This window comes from Muntiacus reevesi, chromosome X, assembly GCF_963930625.1.
Source record: "Muntiacus reevesi chromosome X, mMunRee1.1, whole genome shotgun sequence".
NCBI classification, from domain to species: Eukaryota; Metazoa; Chordata; class Mammalia; order Artiodactyla; family Cervidae; genus Muntiacus; species Muntiacus reevesi.
Genome location: NC_089271.1, coordinates 10,983,862 through 11,007,103, shown reverse-complemented (window position 1 = coordinate 11,007,103; position 23,242 = coordinate 10,983,862).

The window sequence follows — 23,242 nt, the reverse complement described above, 5'->3', positions numbered from 1 at the left end:
CAGACTGGTTCCAAATTGGGAAAGGAGTACATCAAGGCTGTATATTGTCACCCTGCTTATTTAACTTATATGCAGAGTACATCATGTGAAATTCTGGGATGGATGAAGCACAAGCTGGAATCAAGATTGCTGGGAGAAATATCAATAACCTCAGCTAGGCAGATGACACCACCCTTATGGCAGAAAGTGAAGAGGAACCTTCTTCACACAAGAAGAGCCTCTTGATGAAAGTGAAAGAAGAGAGTAAAAAGGTTGTCTTAAACTCAACATCCAAAAAACAAAGATCATGGCATCCAGTCCCATCACTTCTTGGCAAATAGATGGGGAAACAATGGAAACAATGACAGAGTTTACTTTCTTGGGCTCCAAAATCACTGCAGATGGTGACTGCAGTCATGAAATTAAAAGATGCTTGCTCCCTGGAAGAAAAGCTATGACAAACTAAGACAGCATATTAAAAAGCAGAGACATTACTTTGCTGACAAACATCTGTCTAGTCAAAGCTATGGTTTTTCCAGTAATCACGTATGGATGTGAGAGCTGGACCATAAAGAAAGCTGAGGGTCCAAGAATTGATGCTTTTGAACTGTGGTGTTGGAGAAGACTTTTGAGAGTCCCTTGGACTGCAAGGAGGTCCAACCAGTCCATCCTAAAGGAGATCAGTCCTGAATATTCATTGGAAGGACTGATGCTGAAGTTGAAACTCCAATACTTTGGCCACTTGATGCAAAGAACTGACTCATTTGAAAAGACCCTTATGCTGGGAAAGATTGAAGGCAGGAGGAGAAGGGGATGACAGAGGAGATTGTTGGATGGCATCGCCAATGCTATGGACATGAGTTTGAGTAAGCTCCAGGAGTTGGTGATGGCAGGGAAGCCTGGTGTGCAGGAGTTCATGGGGTCACAAACAGTTGGACACAAGTGAGCAACTGAACTGACTGAACTGAAATGCTTACAGTGTTTACAGGTAGCAAAGCTCTTCCAGCCCGAACTACTCCCAGGCTGAAGGAGGATCTAGAGTAAGCTTGAGTACTAACAGAGGGTCAGGGCTGCTGCTCCTTGACTGGCTCACCACGTGACTCTGAACTTGGTCAAGCCGTCTAACTTTCTGGGTCTCAGTTTTCTTTGCTAAGTGCTTCCCAGACTGAACTGACATCACCCATGTCTATGGAACACTCAAAACACAGAAACGCACTTAGGGTTGGAGAAAAGGCCCCTGAGAGATTAAGCAGAGTTTCTCAGACTCGAATTCCTAGGGTTTGTTAGTACTCAGATTGCTGGTCTCCATTTCCAGTTTCTGATCCAGCGAGTCTTGGGTGGAGACCTGAAAATGTTCATCTCTAACAAGATCCTCATGAGGCTGATACTTCACCACACTTAAGGAGCCAAAGATAAACTAAACTAGTTGTTACCAACACTGGCTGATCTTCAGAATCACCCGGAAAGTATTTTAATAAAAAGCTACCAGAGCTTCACTCGTATGTAGTGAGCCTGGGACCCTGCTGAGTCTAGATCCTTCTGTCGAGCTCTCCATCCTGTGCTGCTTCTGAGAGGTGGGCCTGAGGCTGGGCTCTTACGGTGGGTGGGATGACCCAGAACGAGCCGAAAAAAGCTCCAGGTCAGGAATCATGGGACCATGACCCCACTCATCTTAGATAAAGTGCACTGACCAATCATTGCATGTATTCAGTACCTGAAGACGTGAGGGAGGGAGATACAATAGGACAAGAAAAATGGCTTTTGCACAGACATACTTGGGAAAGGCCTCTGGAGACTTCACAAAATGTTCCAGACACTGTCGGTGGCAATATTTATTCCTACATTCTTTCCCCTTTTCCCAGAACTAAGTCTAAATAATAATAACAGCTTTCAAATAAAAATACCATAGTATAAATTCTAAGGAATGAAATCCAATTTACTGGCATCTTAAAGTGTCCTGAGATGCCGTTTCACGGAGTACCTGGGAAGATGACTGTTCACTGAATATTTAGCTGGTAGAAGGGAGGGAAAGAGAAGTTCCATTTTCCTGGTTATTGCTTCCAAACCCAGACATCTCACAGCACAGATGCCGACCTGCGTGACTGAGCTTGCTTAGAGCAACTCCTGACGATTATTCAGATATTTGACCTGGACTTGCCAGTTCAGCCTTAAATCGTCTGCTAGCACAAAAACAACAGGCAAGACGGTCCTATTGCTTGAGAATAAAACAGGATGTATTTGCTGGTGGGCAGGCACATAGAACATGGGTGTCAAGTGGTAAGCCTCTATGATGGGTCATTTACAAATTCTCCCAAGAGTTAACTTGGACCAACTGACAACCCCCCTTCTTGCCCCCAACCTTGCAATAGGAGTAAACCACCTGGCTTGTCTTCTATACAAATGTGAGTGGTGCAATCATACAGCTCTTGGGCTGGCTATTAGGGGAATTCTCCCTAGCAACTGCATGTTTCATAAAAGTGCTTTTCAAGAAAAGTGCACATTCTTTGATGCCACGCTGTTCTACACTTTAGCTCCTCACAGCACTTGGCACAAGGCTGAACACAGCTCATTCACAATGTACTTTTCTTTTCCACTCAAAAGAGTACACAGCAGAGTCTTTGGATGGTTGAATTGGTTTAGTCACTAATGAGAAAGTGCTGCCTTGAATATACATCTTTAATGGTTCTACAGCAACCATATTATAGACCATGATGTCATCCCTGGATTTTTCTTGTGACTCTGAAGCTCTCTTCTTAATCCATTTTATTCTACAGCCATTGAATATAGCCTTTCTATGCCTCATGGCCTAGAAGTCTCATAAAAGTGCTTTTCAAGAAAAGTGCACATGAAATTAAAAGATGTTTGCTTCTTAGAAGAAAAGCTATGACAGCTATGATAAACCTAGACAGCATTTTAAAAAGCAGAGACATTACTTTGCCGACAAAGGTCCATATAGTCAAAGCTATGGTTTTTCCAGTAGTCATGTATGGATGTGAGAGCTGGACCATAAACAAGACTGAGTGTCAAAGAATTGATGCTTTTGAACTGTGGTGTTGGAGAAGACTCTTTAGAGTCTCTTGGACTGCGAGGAGATCCAACCAGTTCACCCTAAAGGAGATCAGTCCTGAATATTCATTGGAAGGACTGATGGCCGAAGCTGAAGCTCCAATACTTTGGCCACCTGATGCAAAGAACTGACTCATTGGAAAGACCCTGATGCTGGGAAAGACTGGAGACAGGAGGAGAAGGGGACAACAGAGGACAAGATTGTTGGATGGCATCACCAACCCAATGGGCATGAGTTTGAGCAAACGCCAGGAGATGGTGAAGTACAGGGAAACCTGGCATGCTGCGGTCCACAGGGCTGGACACAACTGAGTAACTGAACAATGACAACATGCCTCATGGACTGAGTCAACTGGGGGCAGTGGAATGAGGGCTGACCAGGAGTCAGATCTGGGTTTGAGTCTTGGTTCAGTGTTGGGTAGCTGGATGACCCCAGACCTACCAGTTAAGCTCTTTTGGTCTCTGTTTCTTTGTCTGAGAAATAACAGAACAATACCCAATTTAGCCATGACTCACCCCTTCAACGTGACCATTAGCAACATGAAAGCAAAGACAGAGCCACTGGTCCCTTTGGGCAAACTCCATGTTACCTGCTGAGCATCTCAATGAGCTAAGGAAATACTTGCAGAACTGGTGTTTGGAGGAAGAAAGAGATGAAGGAAGAAATGACTCTAGGATTCAGGAGAAGTGAGAAACTCAATTATTTATTCCCATTTTCTTCTAGTCTGTGTTTTCATGGTCGAAGAGACAGAGGATTGCAGCAATGTTTGTAAGTGGCAGCGGGGCAGGTGATGTTTGTGCAAGCCCATGGAACTCAAGAGAGGCTCAGAGATTTTGGAAATCCATCAACCTGTCAGCCCCACCACCTCACTGTCCATCTTGGAATGCCGACAGGGACGCTTGCTGGTGAATGATGTTGCTAGGTATTAACAAATCATCCAAAGAATGATGTGATGTGCTAACATGTCAGATATGATTGCTGTGTTTGTTGTCAGCCTCTGTGAGGGAATTATGGGAAGATTTCTCTTAAATGGCACTGTCTAGACCATTTTCCTGCCTTTTCCTCTGTTGATAGGTCCCACGTGAAGGTTACTATGGGAAACACTCCCTACTGATCCATGAGTCATGTCTGCAGCCTGGAAGGTTCCAATAGCAACGCTATTATCCTCAGGCACAGGTCCTCTGGGATTTTATCTGAGCTGTAGAAAGACAGCCTGGTGGCAGGAAGAATATCTTATAAACAAAACTAAAAGAACCTGGTGTTTATTCACTTACATTGCTAGAAAAAAATAAATCAACAAGGCTATGAGTTAGTTGGATGAGCAAAACTGACTACATTTTAAGCTCTGAAATGCTCAGGAACAATTGTGTGATGTCCATAGAGAGTTCATTTTTGAATCATTTTTTCGGACTAGTCTGCATAAAAGGCAGGTTATCGTCAGGATGCAGGTAACATGAGAAGTACCAAGGTCTTTGGGAAGGGCACCATTTCGTGTCAGAATGAATGTTAAGCAGGAGACTGTTCACTCATGTACAGGAATCACAGAGCACGCTGGTGATCAGATGTTTTCAACCAACTCTGGATTGAGAAATTGCTATGGAACACAACAATAGCAAGGAGTGGGAGAAAAATCAAGTAAGTGTCCTAGTGGATTTTTCAGAAGCAGAACTTGGGACTGGGATCTAGGTGATGGGAATTTTGGAGGTAGTGCTCTCAGGAGAAAAGGGGCAATTCTCTGGACGAGGGGAGAGCTTGGAGCATCCAGGAGCTGGGGGAAGATACACCAGCCCAGCAAAGTAAGCCACATCAGTACTGACTCTTCTTGCTTACCCAAAGCCACATCCCAGTCATTGGCACTTGTTCAGTTGCTCAGTGGTGTCTGACTCTTTGTGACCCCATTGGCTGTAGCATGTTAGGCTTCCCTGTCCTTTGCTGTCTCCCAGAGTTTGCTCAAACTTATGTTCATTGAGTCAGTGATGCCATGCAACCATCTCATCCTCTGTCGTCCCCTTCTCCTCCTGCCTTCAGTCTTTCCCAGCATCAGGGTCTTTTCCAGTGAGTCAGCTGTTCACATCAGGTGGCCAAAGTACTGGAGCTTCAGCTTCAGCATCAGTCCTCACAGTCAAGACACAAACCTGTCTCTCAGCCTTGCCAGTAACTCATCAAATCCACTCTTTATAATGGCAGCACTTACCATTGCACCATCCTTTATAAAGCACTTTCAGAGCTATGATCTCATATCATGACCTCCATAATCCTGAGACATAGACAAAGGCCAACATCGGTGTGCCTGTGACGTGGAGCCTGAGAGAGTGATCCAGCCCAAGGTCACACACCTGGGAGTAACAGAGCTGAGACTAAACCTTATTCCCAGGGTACCACCTCTTTTATGGGTCGGAAGAGGTATTGAATAGTAAGTTACCATTTAGCTTTGTATGTCTACTGATCACAAGGTCAATGTCATCAATTTGGTTTTGTCCTATGTCCCTCATATGAGGACCTCCATTTGAGCCTAAGGAATATTTTTGCTCAAGGAATATTTAAGTTCTTTGTTGTGTATTGCTGGCCCTGGTATGGGATTTCTGGTTTCTTTCTAACTTTTGATACCAACTCTTCGTAACAAGAGAGAAATAGTCTATTTTTATTAAAATGACTCAAATGTCTCTGGAAACATTTACAAGGCTTGGAATGTTTTAATAATTTCCTGATCTGGATGTAGCAAGGCATTTGAATGAAATAGCTAATGTGAAATTCCTCCTCATTGTGGAGTTTAAATTTTGCTTTATATTATTCTTATGTTTCAATTTAATCACAGCTGAGCCACAGATGATCACATGAGCTGAGTTTGTGATCCTTTCCTTCACCATTCAGATTTATAGGGAGTTTTCTCTCCTTTTCATCTCACCTTCTTCCTCCATCCTCTCCAGCCTCACAACTTTTCTCATTATCTAATGGTATCTTGCCCTGGTGTCTGGATATCCAGTTCAGTTCAGTTCAGTCGCTCAGTTGTGTCCGACTCTTTGCGACCCCATGAATCGCAGCACGCCAGGCCTCCCTGTCCATCACCAACTCCCGGAGTTTACTCGAATCCATGTCCATCCAGAGCCTGTTCCAAATCCACCCATGGAATGTTCCTACCTTTCATGAGGTCACCTACACAAGGGCACCATGAGGTGTGGGACAGAAGACAATGGTTCAAGATCACAGTCCACCTCGCACTGACATTATGATCATATAGCAGGAAAGAACATGGGTGCTTACAACTGCATATATCCTTTGACCAAGCAATTGTACTTTTTATAGCTATGCTACAGAAACAATTAGAGATAATCCCAAAAGTTGTTTACCACTGCAATTTTTACAAGAAAAAACAATTGTTCAGGGACTCCTCAGCCTCCAATAAAAAGAAGAATGGCAATAAAAAAAAATATAGCCAGATGATAAAAGAAGACTCATCTCAAAGTGTGTATCAGAATCGCCCAGAAGGCTTGTAAAACCAAACACAAATTGCTGTGCGTCATTCCCCAAGTTTCTGATTAGGTAAACCTAGGATGGAGTCTGGGATTTTGCATCTCTACCATGTTTCAGGGTGATGCTGATGCTCCAGGGACCACGTGTTGGGAACCACCACTTGCCATATAAGAACATGTCATGGTATATGGTCTCTATCTATTAGTCCGAAAAGGCAATTTATGTGGCAAAAACTACTTTAAATCTATTTTGGTAAATAAATACCAATATTTTAAAAGCTGAATGGTGGTTAACTCTAAGTTATACCTGAGTGGTAGGATGGGTTAGGCAGGGAGCAGTATTTCCCTGCCTCCCTCAATTTTGGCATTGACTCATAACTCATTGGAGAAGGAAATGGCAACCCACTCCAGTATTCTTGCCTGGAGAATCCCATGGGCAGAGGAGCCTGGCAGGTTACAGTCCATGAGGTAGCAAAGATGAGTACACAGCACAAAACTCATAGATCTGGGCTGAAATCCCTTTCCAATCTCACCCGTTGTATATGATACCAAGCGAATTAGCTAACCCTCAACAGCCACAGCTTCCTCACCTAGAAACAGATATAACAACACTACTTACTTCGGGGAGATATTTTGACTATTAATGGAAATAATATAGCACTCATGTACACATTCATTTAACAAATATCTGTGCAATTCTTACTGTGTCCTGGGCACTGGAGCTGGGGAAAGAAAGTGAAATGATAAAGAAGACTCAGTGTCTTAACTTCACACAACATAGAGTTTATCAAAGGCACAAAACATTCACCCACCTGCTCCCACTCCCCCATCCTTTCTCTGTGTGGACATATTGGGGTGGCCAAAGAGTTCATCTGGGTTTTTCTGTAATACCTTATGGAAAAAAGATATTATGGAATATATCCATAATATTTCCATAAGGTATTACAGAAAAACCTAGCAAACTTTTTGGCCACCCCAATACTTCAGTGAAAGCACATCTTAAAATAATCCCCATTTCCCCAATTTCCGATTTATGAGGGCTCAATGTCTTCTCCATTTCCGTTTGCTGCATGAACTGTGGCCCTATCTCAACCTGGGGGAAGTGTTCCTGCTGCTTTACAGAGGGCCTGGGAGAGTTAAAATGCCCAGAGCCCTGCAGGCAAAGGGAGTGTGGATCGTTATCAAGCTCTCCACCTGAGAGAAAAGTGCCCTCCAAGAGACACGTGCCCAAGAACCTGTATATAACTGCTCCTCATTCCATCAATGAAGGAAGGTACAGGAGGCAGCCTTCACGCTATGTTGTTGTTCAGTTGCCCCATCATGTCCAACGTTTTACAACCCCATGGACTGCAGCACACCAGGCCTCCCTGTCCCTCACCATCTCCAAAGTTTGCCCAAGTTCATGTCCATTGCATCGGTGATGCCATCTAGCCATCTCGTCCTCTGACACTCTCTTCTCCTTCTGCCCTCAATCCTTCCCAGGATCAGGGACTTTTCCAATGAGTCAGCTGTTCACATTAGGTGACCAAAATACCGGAGTTTCAGCTTCAGCATCAGACCTTTCCAATGAGTATTCAGGGTTGATTTCCCTTAAGATTGACTGGTTTGATCTCCTTGCTGTCCAAGGCACTCTCAGGAATCTTTTCCAGCACCACAGTTGAAAGCTATCAATTCTTCAGCGCTCTGCCTTCTCTACGGTCCAGCTCTCAGAACTGTACGTGACCATTGGGAAGATCACAGCCTTGACTATACGGACCTTTGTTGGCAGAGTAATGTCTCTGTTTTTCAACACACTGTCTAGGTTTGTCATCACTTTCCTGCCAAGAAGCAACTGTCTTTTGATTTCATGGCTGCAGTCAGCATCTGCCATGATTTTAGAGTCCAAGAAGAGGAAATCTGTCACTACTTCCACCTTTTCCCCCTCTATTTGCCATGAAGGAATGGGGCCAGATGCCATGATCTTAGTTTTTTTTCAATACTTAGCTTTAAGCCGGCTCTTTCACTCTCCTCCTTCACCCTCATCAAGAGGCTCTTTAGTTCTTCTTCAATTTCTGCCATTAGGGTGGTATCATCCGTATATCTGAGATTGTTGGTGTTTCTCCCACTTTTCTTAATTCCAGCTTGTAACTCATCCAGCCCAGCATTTCTCATGATGTGCTCAGCATACAGGTTAAACAAACAGGGTGAAAGCAGATGGCCCTATCTTACTCCTTTCTCAATCTTGAACCAATCAGTTGTTCCATACAGGGTTCTGACTGTTGCTTCTTGACCCACATACAGGTTTCTCAGAAGGCAGGTAATGTGGTCTTACATTCCCATCTCTTTAAGAGCTTTCCACAGTTTATTATGATCCACAGAGTCAAAGGCTTTGGTGTAGTTGATGAAACAGAGGTAGATGTTTTTCTGGAATTCCCTAGCTTGCTCTGTGATCCAGAAAATGTTGGCAATTTAATTTCTGGTTCCTCTGCCTTTTCTAAACCCAGCTTGGACGTCTGGAAGTTCTTGGTTCACGTAATGCTGAAGCCTAGCATGCAAGATTTTGAGCATGACCTCACTAGCATGGGAAATGAGTGCCACTGTCTGATGGTTTGAACATTCTTTAGTACTCCCCTTCTTGGGAAGTAGGATGAGGATTGACCTTCTCCAGTCCTGTGGCCACTGTTGGGTCTTCCAGATTTGCTGACATAATGAATGTATTACCTTGATGACATCATCTTTTAGAGTTTTGAATAGTTCTTCTGGGATTCTGTCACATTCACTAACTTTATTAACAGCAGTTCTTCCTAAGGCCCACTTGACTTCACTCTCCAGAATATCTGGCAGTGGGTGGCTGACCACACCATTGCAACAATTCGGTTCATTTAGATCTTTTTTATATGATTCTTCTGTGTATTCTTTCCATCTCTTCTTGATCTCTTCTGTGTCTACTAGGTCTCTGCCATTTCTGTCCTTTATTGTCCCCATCCTTGAGCAAAATGTTTCCTTAATGTCTCCAATTGTCCTGAAGAGATCTCGTCTTTCTGTTGCTTTCTTCTAATTTTATACACTGTTCACTGAAGGAGGCCTTCTTGTGTCTCCGTGCTGTTCTTTGGAAATCTGCACTTAGTTGGATATACCTGCCCCTTTCTGCCTTGCTTTTCACTTCTCTTCTTTCTTTAGCTATTTGTCAGGCTGCCTCAGACCCAAGGCAAAACAAGGGCTTGAGACCCTGGGGCCATGTTATCTAAAACCACACAGCCCAGGGGTGCGCAGACCATGGGGTCAGGATTCATCCCAGAGATATTCTCCTAATAGAGTGTCTTGGAGCTGTGGTTCTGAAGAGACTGGCCCGTCCCATGTCCAGTGGGAGATGCCCCCAGGAGACGGTTTATGGCCGCAGAGCCTGGCTTTCTCGGCCTCCTCCTTGGCCAGGCCTCCGGCTTTCTCTCTTGATAATTATGTTTACTCAACCTGCACCGCACCTGGTGGTGCAGCGGGCAGTGGGTGTGTTTTACTGCCCTCACTCTCACCTCTGGGCCTCTAACTAGAAAAACAAAACTAGGGGGAGAAGGGAGAGGAAGCTGGATCAAATCTGGAAAATCAACCCATAAAACTGCAAGAGAAAAAGAAAAATGAAGTAATGACTCTATTTTAGAAGGAGAGCCTTTTTTTTTCCCCTAGCTATCTTAGGCTTTGTGTTTCCTGGCATTTCTTAAACTTCCAGAAGAAAGTTGTAAAAATGCTCACCAAAGGTCACCATGCAGGAAAGGAAACACAACTCATAAGACAGGGGTCAATAAAAATCAAGGTGGATGTAAATTCTATGCATGCTTATGCGCCTACGCTCTGTCGTGTCCAACTCTTTGCGACCCCATGGACTGTTAGCCCGCCAGGCTCCTCTGCCCAGGGGATCCTCCAGGCAAGAATACTGGAGTGGGTTGCCATTTCCTCCTCCAGGGGATCTTCCTGATCCAGGGATTGAACCCAAGTCTCCTGTGTCTCCTGCATCTCCTGCATTGGCAGGCAGATTCTCTACCACTGAGTCAACTGGGAAACCTGTAAATTCTACAGCATTTCCATTAAAGGGACTATTAATACCTAAGTGGAAACTACAGCATGAAAGTCACCTCCATCATACAACTTTATGAAAGACAGAATCTACTCTGCAAGTCCTCTAGAAGACAATTAACATACACTTTTGGTTCATCTTTCAACAATTCTGCCCAGTAGGTACGTTAAGTCTTCTCATACACACTGACCTGACGAGAAAGCCAAGACAGGGCGGATACAGCTATGTGGACATGGTAGACACACAACTGGAATCAGATTCTTGCACCTCCAAAGCTTATGTCAAGAACTGCAATTCTGTGTCTGCCTGCTCAGTCAGCACTGCATGCTGAACCTTTGCTAAGGTCACAGGACTTCAAACACTGTGAAATGAATGGGGTCAACTCAAGTTGGGAGCCCGGGGAAGGCAGTGAGTCTGTCTGTGGTTTCCTCTGCCTGAGCTGCCCTGCGGCCTTTTGGTTTTGTTCACTGCCACATTCCAAAGGAATTTCTGACTGCAGGCGTGGGTCAGCAAAATGTCAACTGAGGAGCTGGGGCCAACTGTGGGCAGTCACACCCCTCAAAACCTCAGATTACAACAGAACATTAGCACACAGTCCCCTGCAGATTGCCGGTCTGCAATCTAGCAAGCTGCTGGGTGAAGAGGAGGCCACCTCTGCCTTGCGTGCATGGCCAAAGCTTGCTGCTAGAAAGACAAACCCTTGGAGATCTCTTTATTGAAATATCGGTGTTTTCCTTTGATTGCTGAAGCTTTTCATGACATAGGGCTTTGGGAGAATTATGAGGGGATTTCAGAGACCAAGAGCTATGAATTCCCCTTCCGCTGGACTGTAGACACCATACCTTATGTGTGGCCCCATGAATAATTCTACAATGCTTAGCAATAAGCAAAAGGAAGACATGTCTCTCAAAGTTATACTGAACCACTGTGTGCTAAGCCAAGCGTATTTCATTTTCTACAGAAATGCATCTTTGCTTGACTTATTATTTACCACTGATTAGGACTGAACTGTACCAAGTTGGATATTAACACATGGACTGATAAGTTACAAATGATTTTTGTCCAGTAGAGTTGTGAATGATTTCACTTTGGTGAAAAAGATAACTTCAAAAGTTACAGCTTTATTGATGTGTACGACATAAAGCCATTCTGTATTTAACTTGGCAATCATATTTTAACATTGTTTTTTCCACTGACATATATCCAGCCTCTCCTGTATACCATTTCCTCATTAATGAATTAAAATACGGCTTTGATGCTCATCATATATTTATATTAAGATCCTATTTCTAACTTTTCAGTGTTTCCTTTGGCAATTCTTAGGGAGAGAAGCAACTGTAGTTTAAGGAATTTAGCAATGTGAAGATTATGAAGTGCAAGGAAGAAAATCCCTCTGGGAGTATATATGCTATTTAACTTGATCCTTGCCTATAGCTGTCCATAAACACTGTCTAGAAGCTATTCCTCACAGTGTGTTGATATTGGACTCCAGAACAAAATCAAAATAAACAAAACAATGCATAATGAGAAAGCCCTATGCAAACAAGTAGATGAACAGAGAAATCATTTTTGAAATGAAATGGAACCTGGTGGTGATGGCCACCCAGAGAGCACCCTTCTTGCTTCTAAATTCTGTCTTTCTACAGGTACTTGCTTTCTCCCCAAGCCTCGAGCCTCTTTTCAAGGTCCCATGCATTGGATGGAATTTCCTGTGCAAAGAAAAACAAACTGCCTCAAGTATATTTTACCTTAATTTCCATAGCAATCATTGCAAAGATTCAGTGCCTTCTCGAATGAATACCAACCTCAGACAACCTTTCCTTGTCCCATTTGAGGCCTTCAGTCTACCAGCAGGGACTCGGCAACATCCAGGTTCTAGAAACAGTTGCTTGCAATCTAGTAATAGAAGATTACAAGTGTATTTCTTTCTTTTAACCATCTTGGTAGTGGAGCTGACAGAGTCTGGGGAGAGGATTTGTTGAGAAATAAACAAATATGTCCTACTATTTATGGTGTGTGTGTACGCAAAAGAGGGCTCTTGTTTGAGGCTACCCTTCAGTTTTGGCATTTCTCCTGAAACTTACACAGAGACTAGACTGTGTGTTTTGTTGATAAATTTGTTATAAAAATAGTAACCATCTAGACTGCATCATTACATGAGTTCCTACAGTCTCTGACCACACGTTTCCATGGCTAAGGCAGTTTCATGTGGGGAGGTTGGGAGTATCAGAACAATTGGATTAACCGGAATGGTGATATTCCTCCCAGAATAACGCCTAACCCCTGAGATTTCCAGGAAAATTTCCGCCAAATGGGTCATGGGAAAGAGCTCTGGGATAATCCATGTCAGAGTTCTGCTATGTAGACTGTATGAAACTTACAAATGCCTGTAAATAGTGAGGCCATGTGCCAATAATATCATTTATGTCTGCAATCCATTGACTGTCTCTGTCATATTCTAGATTCTCAAATATTTTGCCTCTCCCTCAAAGAAAAATACTATGAACTATACACATAACCATATTTCTTTAAGTCATTGGTGTTGCTTAAATACAGGACCTTCCTTTCTCTCTCACTTCAAGTAATAGTCTGTGTATTATGTTATAGTCTCACATGCCAAGTGGTAGGAAGTCACATATATGGCAGAGAATCTGAATTGTGTCTGTTCTAAGGCAACGGGTTCATCTGTCTTTTCCCTAATGTTCTCAGATCACTGGCCCACCAGTGTAGTAACTTATTTTAAAAAGATTCTATAAAACGTTTTTGCTATATAAATTTAAAAAATAAACAACAACAACAACAACAAGAAATTACTACACTGTTGGTGGGAATGTAAACTGGTACAATGACTATGGAGAATAGTATGGAGGTTCCTTAAAAAACTAAAAATAGAACTACCATCCATCCACGTATGTGTGTACTCAGTCACCTCCAACTCTTTGCGACCCAATGGATTGTAGCCTGTCAGGCTCCTCTGCCCATAGGATTTTACAGGAGACAATATTGGAATGGGTTGCCATTTCCTTTTCCAGGGGATCTTGCTGACCCAGGGATTGAACTCATGTCTCTTCCATCTATTGCATTAGCAGGCAGATTCTTTACCACTAACGCCACCTGAGAAGCCTAGAACAATCATATGATCTACGAGAGGCAATTCCACTCCTGGGCATATATCCAGACCAAACATAATTTGAAAAGATACATGTACCCTAATGTTGATTGCAGCACTAATTACAATAGCCAAGACGTGGAAGCAACCTAAATGTCCGTCGACAGAGGAATGGACAAAGATCTGGTAAATATATGTAGTGGAATGTTACTTGGCCATAAAAAAGAATGAAATAATGCCATTTACAACGACATGGATGAACCTAGAGATTATCATACTAAGTGAGGTAAGTCAGAGAGAGAAAGATAAATATGATATCACTTATATGTGGACTCTAAAAAGATGATATAAGGACTTATTTACAAAACAGTAACAGACTCACAGACATAGAAAACAAACTTATGGCTACCAAAGGGTAAAGGTGGGTTGGGGGGGGAATAAATTAGGAGTTTGGGATTGACATATATACACTATTATATATAAAATATATAATCAACAGGGACCTACTATATAGCACAGGGGACCCTACTCAGTATTCTGTAATAACCCATATGGGAAAAGAATCTGAAAAAGAATGAAAACATGTATATGTATAACTGAATGACTTTGTTGTACACCTGAAACTAACACAACATTGTAAATCAACTAAACACCAACATAAAAAATTAAATTAAACATTTTAAATTAATTAATTAATTTAACTAAAAGAAGAAATTAAAGATAAATAAACATTGAAATAAATTTTAATTAAAAAATTTTAAAAAGACACTAAATTAATCTGACATTATTCCTTCCAAAGGGTCATCACTGGATGCCAATGACAACTGGCTTTTCCATTAAGAGCTCAGAAATCAAACCTTCAATAATTGTGTTAGACTCTCACCCACTGGTCAAAGGTATTCAGAATCCAAAGTTTGACCTTCAGTTTTCTGGTGCTTATTCCATTCTTTCTGAGTCCTCAATGGTGAGTTAGAGGGCTCAGGCTAAATTTTCTCAGTTCCGTAAGATATCCCTTGCCCCAATAAAGAGATTTGAAAATCTTTACAAATACTATCATTCATAAATTTTGAGAATTCTTGGAAAATCAAACCACTTTCAAGTATACCATATGATTCTCATGAAAACTTTATAAATCTCTTGTCTGCCTCATAAAGTAATATTCCTGCATACTCCTGTTGAATACTTCCTTCTCTTGTCTAGAGACAGGAGACTTTCCTTTTTTCTAAGGCTTTCTTTTTTTTTTTTTTTTTTTTTCTGCTGGCACCACATGGCATGCAGGATCTGATTCTCACCAGGGATCTAATTTGTGTCCCCTGCAATGGGAGAACAGATTCTAAACCTCTGGACCACCAGGGAAGTCCTTTTAAGGCTTTTTAAAATTGAAATAACCATGTTAGTTCTTTTGTTTGCCTTTCTGATCTAGGACATAATAATTGCGCTCCCTGTTGTCTTCTTTTTAGACAATATTCTCTTAAAAAATTAACGGGCAGTATGAGATGGCTGTGTGCCTTGTTACATATTCCCCAAGGCATAGTATACTGAAAAATGAAAATCTGGTTGTGAAATGGCTTTTGACCATATTTTTCTTAAAATGGGACAATCAATTACATAATCATCTCTGGCACAACTTCTGACTCCTTTTGCAATATCATTCTTTATATGACTCAATCATGAAAAATAATGGTCAACATCATTTTTCCACAGCCACCCACCTCCCATGTGGAATGAAATCACCAAGGGCTGTTAGACCAAAACGCTCCAGACTTTTTGGAGAGCTTACCATTCACCAAAATCTCCTAACAGCCTCCCCCCTCTTTTTATTCTAGCACTTTAAGATGAAAGGGCAAAAACAAAACAAAATACACCATGGTATAATGGAAGCCTTCTCTGTTCTAATCGAATTTGTACTTCAATAAATTCTTCAAATTTCCTTTAAATTTTCTGAAGAAATGTAGCGTAACACTTCTTTCATGCTGGACCAAAAGTCTTTGTAAGTTTTTTCCCCAATCAAAAGGCTTACATGCCTGTCTGTCCATTTGGTTTCTTAGACTCCATATTTCCTAAGATACTTGCTTCTGGTTAGTAATGTCTTGGCCCTATAAAGACCCACGGAAGGATTCTCTCATTGTGAAACTTCCACACAGCATAGTTTTTGCGTTCCGTTTTCTGAAATGACCAGAGACACTGGTTGCATTCAGAGTTGTGTGCTAACCCTTCTTGTTTTCTCCTTAAGTTGGCTCATCCCAATGGTGTACCCTCCATGAAGGGAGGGTCTACTTCTCCTGCTTCTGCCCATGCATGCGTGTGTGCTGTCGCTGAGTCGTGTCTGACTCTTTTGTGACCCCGTGGACTGTGTACCCACCAGGCTCCTCTGTCCATGGGATTTCTCAGGTGAGAATACTGGAGTGGGTTGCCATTTAGACCAGCTGGCTTGCCAGTTCGACCCAGGGATCAAATCTGCATCTCTTGCATCTCCTGCCTTGGCAAGAGGAGTCTTAACCACTGCGCCACTTGGGACGCCCATAATACCTAGCCCAGTGCCTAGTATATAGTAGTCCTCAATCTCCGTTTGTTGAGACAATGAATTAGTCCCTTCCCTGAAGGTCACGTGTGTGGGGGGGATGGGGGTGGGATGAATTGGGAGATTCAGATTGACACATATGCACTACTATGCATAAAATAGACAATAATGAGAACCTACTCTATAGCATAAGGAACTCTACTCAATGCTCTGCGGTGACCTAAATGGGAAAGAAATCTAAAAAAGAGTATGTACATATGACTGGATATGACTGATTTGTTTATGAAAAAGTATATACATATGATGCATGTATGTATGCATGTAACTGATTCACTTTGCTGTGCAACAGAAACACAGCATTATAAATCAACTATACTCCAACTAAAAAAAAATCATGTATAGTGTATGAGCCACTAATTTGTTTAAAGGATCTCTTCTCCAGGCCAGGGTCTAGAAACACGGATCTGCAGATTTTTGACTGTCCTAAATACCACTGGATATGCAGTGAAGGCCACAGACATTCTGCGCAGGAAGGGTTTAAATGCCCACGTTCAAAGGGTCAGCTGAGGATTCAGAGACTGACTGATTCCCTAAGTTCCACCCATGAGCTCTACCTTAAGAGCCTCTGGTCTCAACTGTTCATGAATTTGGGGTGAGACAAGGCCAGAGATGGAGGGCCCAGAAAGGGGACTTCCCAAGTGGTGGGGATCTGAGGAGCTGAAACAGAGACTTGGAGGTCACTGATGGCCAGTGAAGGCCACAGACAGATGGTAAAGAGTTGGGATCAAGGAGAAAGTTGAAGAAACTTTATTGACGAAGAAAATGTGAGAAGATTAGCCTTACTCAGCACAGAGATACTCATTCAAACAAACACTGTAAGCAAGATTCTTGGGGTGCCCTGGAGTTGAGATCTGGTGTTTACAAAAAGGAAACAGAGATCTGAAACTGCCTAGGACTTGGGGTCCAACACCCAAGTGGCTTCTCCTTCCAGAGTCCAGGCTGAGGGAGTCACCAGCACTGGACTGTCCATGGAGAGTGAGAAGGGGAAACAGTTAGCAGGGTAAAGGAAAATCTAACTCAATTTGTCAGTTTCATTGAGCATCTACATTGTCTTGACTAGGCTAGGAGCTAGGGATAAAGCAGGGACACTTTCCTTGTGGAGCTCCAATGGCTGCCTGTCCTGCATACATATCAGAAGTCAGGAGAAGAGTGACCCATGCTTCACACTGAGCCACGCTACAAGGATTGACATTAGCAGTCCTGTGCACCCCACAGTTCCCACACAGAAAAGCAATGGTAAGCAATTAGGAGCAACTGTGCTCCCCAGGGGACATCGGGCCATGTCTGAAGACAACGAGGGTTGTCACACCTGGAGAAGCAGGAGATACTTCTGGCATCTAGTGTGTGCGAATGTAAATTGGTACAACCACTGTGGAGAATAGGATGGAGGTTCTTTAAAAACTAAAACTAGCACTAGCATGTGTACGTGAAAGTGTTAGTCACTCAGTCATGACCAACTCTTTGCAACTCCATGGATTGTAGCCTACCAGGCTCCTCTGTCCATGGGATTCTCCAGGTAAGAATACTGGAGTGGGTGGCCATTCCCTTCTCCAGGGGATCTTCCCATCCCAGGGATCAAACTTGGGTCCCCTGCATTGCAGGCAGATTCTTTACCATCTGAGCCAACAAGAAAGCCCTGCAGAACTGCCATATGATCCAGCAATCCCACACCTGGATATACACCCAGAGAAAACCATCATTTGAAAAGATACATGCACTCAATGTTCGTTGCAGCGTTATTAACAATAACCATGACGTGGTGCGAGGCAGTGTCCACCATGAACGGTTCAGCCCAAGAAATCAACAGCGCTGAGGATGACGAGACCTGTACGCAAGTAAAGGGCTCTGTACACATTTGTGCACTGTTTCCTGCTTTGCCTGACACACTCAGGGAATGAGGGTTACTACCATGAGAAAAGCAAACAGGGAAAATGCATGTTTCCCCAGACACAGTCTTCAGAGGAGGAATTTCACCGGCTAACCAGTGCTGTGAGGGTGGAAAGTTGTGCAAGGTGCAATGAAACAGTGCTGGGAGCTCTGTGTTTGGGGTAAATTTCATCAGAAGGTGGACGCAGGGAATATGTGCACATTTAAAATCAGCCTGAGTCAAACCTCATCAGACCAGAAGGGTAACTCTCGTGCAACCGACACCACAGAACTCATCCTGAGCTCAGGAGAAATGGCTTTTGCATTGTGTGTGTCCCTGCCTCCCCCCAGCAGTGCAGCCAATTGGGAGATATTGGGATGCTCTTCCTTCTGCATGATCGCCACATGGGCAGGAATTTGAAGGGCCTGGAGTTCTGAACGACTGTAGCCCATAAGGTCAAATTGCATGTCTATATTTGAAGATAGCTGCGCTTCAATTTCATTCAGCTTTCTTCAAAGCACTGAGTCACTGAAAGTGAGAAAGACGTTGCCAACTGAATGTACCTCCTTTGTTTCTATTTTATGAACTGGCAGTGAAACAGACAGTGAAGAGGTTGGCCCTTAAAACACTGCCGATTTGCTCACTTACAGGTCCTGCCCATGTTTTCTTTCCTCTGGGACACTCTCTGCTTTTACTGTCAGACCACCCAGGGAGGTCCTTGATTCAGCAGGGTGTTGTGGCAGGATCTGAATTCTTGGGAGCATGGTCCCATAGCCGGGGAAGCTACAGGTGTCGGAGGCCAGAAAGCTGGTGCGGAGTGCTTTAGTGGGGTCCCAGCTGCAGCCTTCACCCTCCCTCACTCTCTTCGTCTTTTGACAAAGTCTTTATGTCCCACTGTTCCTGTCAAAGGTGCAACAGGACACAAGCCAATTATCTGAAGAGGAGCTAACCAGTGCTCCTCCCCATCATCGCATCCAATACTTTAGCCACGTGATGCGAAGAGCCGACTCATTAGAAAAGACTCTGATGCAGGGAATGGTTGAGGGCAGGAGAAGCGGATGACAGGATGAGATGGTTGAATGGCCTCACCGACTCAATGGACATGAGTTTGAGCAAACTCCGGAAAATGGTGAAGGACAGGGAAGCCTGGCGTGCTGCAGTCCATGGGGTCGCAAAGAGTTGGACACGACTGAGCAACTGAAAAACCACCACCACTAGATGCACTGGCTGCCAGGTCTACGGGCATCCTCCCATGTTCTGCAAGCCGGCGCCCTTCCATCCCATCACCCCACCTCCTGAAGGAGTGCAGGCCACTGAAAGTGGTTCTGAGTCACTGTGATTTTAATGGATACAACATCTGGCCCTAAAGTGATTATAATTCTGATGTTTTTTTACTGACCCTCTCCCCAGATAATCTCTTTTGGGAGAAATAAATTAATTTTATGAGGTCACAAAAAGATGGTCTGGTTAAGAAACTTACTCTGTATCTACAATCTGTCAGATGAACTATTATGTGATGGTTTACAGAAACCTCAAAAGAAGAATCTCAGACCAAAGAGCCCATGTATCTCATTTGAAGTTAGTGCTACAAAGGGAAGGACCACACAAAGGAGGTGTTTAGAGAAAATGAATTTGGTAACTTCAGAGAAATTCCTACAGCAAGGTCGTGGAGGTTAATGAGCCCATGCATGGTGAGAGTAGAAGGGAAGCTGATAGGTGACTGTGCAAAAGAAAGGTAAGCTTAGAATATCTAATAGAGGATGAGAATAATCATGCAATCTCAAAAGCACACGTGTACCTAAGATGCAAGTTATAAAGATAAATGCTACACTGAAATCAGTTTCCGAGCTATGAATGGAATTCCTCCATGAAAAAACATCCCCACTACATTCTTGTAGCTACATGTACGAACCAAAGGTTTAAAGAGCCTCACTACTAGCCCTCATTATCATTATTACTGGAGTAAAAGTACATAGTTTAGGAGGTTTCCATAAAAGGAATCATTCAGAATATACTCCTTTGCAGAAAATGACAGCTCAGGTTTCCAAACTCTTATTATGACTATGGTAAGCCTTTGGAGATAAAAGAAATAAATACAAGATGAGGGGCCACTAAAGGAATTCAAACAAATAGGGAAATTCAGCTACTTGAAGTTGACACAGGAAGTGGATGGTTTCACATTCACAAACTAAACAGCCCTAGAAAATGAGCATGTATTACATACTGAAAGTTCAGGGGGAAAAACATTTGCAGACCACTTACAGGACTTTCCAAAACATAGCTTTGATTTCCTCTAAAACTACCATCATAAACGCAGGAAATCTGGAAGCCTATTTTACATAAAAGTTTTATCATTACAATATATGAGAATGTTGCCTTTGGCTGGGCTCACAGAACTCTCACAAAGAGCTCGGCAGACTAGGTATGACCCATGAGCCAAAGCCTGCCCACCACCAGTGTTTGTTCAGTCTGAGAGGAGAGAAAGCTTCTTACATTTTTAAATGGTGAAAAGAAAAGTCAAAAGGATAATAACATTTGGTGACACATGAAAATCAATTGCAATCAGCACTTCAAGACCCATGAATGAAGTCTCTTTGAAGCTCTTTGCGACCGCATGGACTGTAGCACTCCAGACTCCTCTGTCCATGGGATTTTCCAGGCAAGAACACTGGAGTGGGTTGCCATTTCTTCCCCCAGGGGATCTTCCCAACCCAGGGGTCAAACCCAAGTCTCCTGCGTTGCAGGCAAATTCTTTACCATCTGAGCCACCAAGGAAACCCCGTTTGGAACACAGCCTTCCCCAGTGGCTTACATTTTGTCCCTGGCTCTTTTTGAGCTACAAGGCAGAGTTGAGTCCTTCCGACAGAGACCCTTATGGTCTGCAAAGCAGAAAAGATTTACTACCTGGCCCTTTACCGAAAACATTTTCTGATCGCTCCTCTAATATGTTAAAGACCAGCTTAATCTGAAAGTAAAAGTACCAAAAAACAAAAAAATCCCACCAATATGGAGGAAAAAGGAGAGAGAAAAATGTCTTGTTCATGAGTTGATTTTCATATGCTTGCACTTGACTCTGTCCTGCATATCTGTACCTGCTCTCATGATACCCTGGCCATCTCTGATTAAAAGGGTGCTCTCCCTGCAAACCTTGTCAATCTTTCTGCTATGTGATCTGAGTAAAGCTTAGGTGTGGTCTGAAATTTGATGCAAAAGTTGGAATTAGTTCTTATTGCAGCTAGTTGAGGTTACCTAGGTAACACAACAAACCAAAAATAGCTGAAGTATCTGTGTAAATGAAAAACAAATATATGCAGAGAGGGAGCAATCAGTTTTCAGAAGAAAGAGAAATGTTCTTTTGGATGGAGTGCCCCATTGGGAATGAGATGCCTGGTGTTAAATGAAGGAAGGGAGTGGAGGGACTTTTGTGGGTCCCAGTGGGACTTCTGAACAGCTAACAGAGTACAGAATTTTATTACTGATTGTGAGCTGTGGCAAAGTTTAGAGTTCCCTGTTTGTACTGATACCATGAAGGTCAATGGGTATTTTGGTAACAAATTTCCATGCAGAGAGAATGGTAACTTTGGGGATTATTCTCATGGCAGGTTTTGTGATTCTTTCATGCACTTTTTTTTTCTTTCCTTGAATTCAAATGAAAATGAGCATCAAGGCATCAGAAATGCCAGAGGAGGATGCAAGTGGTTATAGACCTTCGCTCCTCCAGGTGGGTTCCATGGACCAGCAGCGTCAGAATCTTTTGGTAGCTCTGTGGAAATGCAGAATCTCAACCCTTCCCATCCCAGATCTGCATGTGAAAGGGATTCCCAGATCATCTGAATATACAGGAATTTTTGAGATGCACTAATCATAGACACCAGGGGAACAGAGATACAGTTCCAGGTTCAAATGGTGCTAATTCACTGGTTCAGTTCAGTTCAGTTGCTCAGTCGTGTCTGACTCTTTGAGACACCATGGACTGCAGCACGCCAGGCTTCCCTATCCATCACCAACTCCCGGAGCTTGCTCAAACTCATGTCCCTCGAGTTGGTGATGCCATTCAATCATCTCATCCTCTGTCATCCCCTTCTCCTCCCACCTTCAATCTTTCCCAGCATCAGGGTCTTTTCCAATGAGTCAGTTCTTTGCATCAGGCAGCCAAAATATTGGAGTTGTAGCTTCAGCATCAGTCCTTTCAATGAATATTCAGGACTGATTTCCTTTAGGATGGACTGGCTGGATCTCCTTGCTGTCCAAGGGACTCTCAAGAGTCTTCACCAACAACACCGTTCACTGGTGGCCTTGGACAAATTCCTCACTGTCTTGTGGCCTCAGTCACCTTCTCTCTCTAGTGGGCCTAAAATCACCTTCCCCCAATTTTTGAAGAATATTCTCACTCCCGTGAAATCATGAACTTGAACCTGCTTGTAAGAGTATGAAGTACTCTAAGGTGACAAGATCTTGTTAATGGCCAACATCTCCAGACTTCAACCGTGTGTTCTGCTCTGCACTGTGCTGACTTCTGAAGATGGAGCTTTCAGTTCAAAAACTGCCTGATGAGAGGAGTTTTGTCAATTTCACCTTATAGATACAGAAGCTGAGCCATGGCGAAATTCAATGCTTCACCCAGGGTTGTACATTTCTTCCATCCCAGAAGTGGAGTTTGAGCCCCTAGGCTATGTCTTACCCCTGAACTACACCGCCTCTAAAATACAATACTGACCAGTGGGAATATGAAATTATAACCACAGAGGTCAGTTTAAAAAACCACTGCACAGTGAGAACAAAGGCATAACATGTTTTACACTCTTTCTGCTTTTGAATCTATGCAAAAGGAAGAAAACTTTAAATAGAGAAGTACCCTGAAGATTAATGACACAAGGTCCCTGAGCACCCAAACCAACCTGAATGAGTTATCAAAAATGGTGGCCAGCTGGGGTCCGTGACATTGCTTCTAGTAGGGAAGTGTGAACCCGATGACCAGGGTTCATGTAAAGTACCAGGAGATGCCCTGGGTGATCCACTGAGATACACTGTGTCTTAGTCTTACAAAAGTTAGTTGTCACAGTTGAAGGAAGATAAAGTCTTTAGCATAGAAACTTACAGAGCTGACCCTAACCTTACAAT